A 1,617-nucleotide genomic window follows, 5' to 3' on the forward strand; every position below is an offset into this window, starting at 1 on the left:
CGGTGCCCACTTCCGGGCGCGAGGGGCGGGGCCCACTTCCGGGCCCACCGGGCGGGGCGGTGCCCACTTCCGGCCTCGCGGGGTCCGGCGGCGCTCCGTCCGAGCTGGGCGCGGAGTGAAAGGACTTCCAATGCAGGCCCCCAAGCTGGGCGAGCAAAACCTGGTCCCGAGTTGGTGGTTGTGGCGCAGAGCAAACGAAGTAAAGCAGCCAGTGCAGTTAGGAAGCAAATGCGGGCCGTCTGGGCCGGGACAGGACGCCTGGGGACCCGCCAGCTTCCCTTTCCTGCGTCCCAAAAACGGCTGTTCGTTGTGGCGGGTTTTTTGAAATCTTAACATGTGTTAAGCTATGCAAATCATACCCAAAAAAGCTGTTTAAAATAGCATGAAAAATATGGTCTATGTAGAAATAAGTCTAACGAAAGAGGTGTAAGAAGTTTGCAGTAAAAGTATAAACATTTTCGTGAGAGACTGAACTAAAATACTTGTTCATGGATTGGAAGCTTCAATAGTCTAAAGATGTCAATTCAGGTAATATCTGTAGATTCAATGCAATTTCAGTAAAGGCATCAATAGAATAAAAATATGTATCAGTGACGCATTGAACGTGAACATGTTCCAAATGGTTGTTTAAAGGCATGTGACCCACAGGGTACTACTGCAAACCTAAATAAGTTTTAGTGTAATACAAGGTATGACACTGATGCAGAAGGTCAAAAACAGAGTGGTGTGGAAAAACTGCCCATTACATATTAAAGACTATATTTAATAGGAATGTCTTCTCAACACTAAGCTAATACTAGGGATGAATAATTAGCAGCTGTTAAGAGCTCTGGGATGTTTCCTGTTACGGAAATTGTTTGAAGTTGAAGGTGATGATGATCATACAACTAAGTGAAGATAATGTAAGAAACTGAGTGTTTATTTTGGGATAGAATATATATTAAGTGCAATTAGGAACCCACTAATAAATCAAGCTCTTGACTTGAGGCTTGCTCTTGTGAAACTTAGGGTTGTAAATGGGAGGCTGAGCCTTCCTATAATTATGCCTAAGAGGCACCTCCAGGGAACCTCTTTTGTTGCTCAGATGTGGCCTTTCTCTCTCTAAGCCTAACTTGGCAAATAAATTCATTAACCTCCCTCTCCCCCCACCACGAGGGACATGACTCCCAGGGGAATGAATCTCCCTGGCGACATGGAACATGACTCCCAGGAATAAGCCTGGCCCTGGCAGCGAGGGCTGAAAATGCCTACTTGACCAAAGGGGAGGAAAAAAGAGAAAGGTAACAAGCTGAGGTCACAGTGGCTGAGAGATCCCAAATAGAGTTGAGAGGCTATCCTGGAGGTTTCTCTTATGCAAGCTCCAGCTAGACATTCCAAATGGCCACAGTATGCCATGCCCTTACCAAAAGTAGTCCCCAAATACCTAGGTCCCTACCTGAGATCCTATAAAATATTCACTTGCTAAGTTTTCTCTCTCAGAAATTTAAATCCACTGTAGTGTTCCTATGACAGACAAGCCCTAAAACCCACAGGCAACAGCCTCTTTAAGAACAACAATCAGATGCAGCCCCCTCCCCATGCTGTCAACACTGCCTTTCAATATGAACAAGTTAGGGT

This window comes from Choloepus didactylus, chromosome 18, assembly GCF_015220235.1.
Source record: "Choloepus didactylus isolate mChoDid1 chromosome 18, mChoDid1.pri, whole genome shotgun sequence".
Classification (NCBI taxonomy): domain Eukaryota; kingdom Metazoa; phylum Chordata; class Mammalia; order Pilosa; family Megalonychidae; genus Choloepus; species Choloepus didactylus.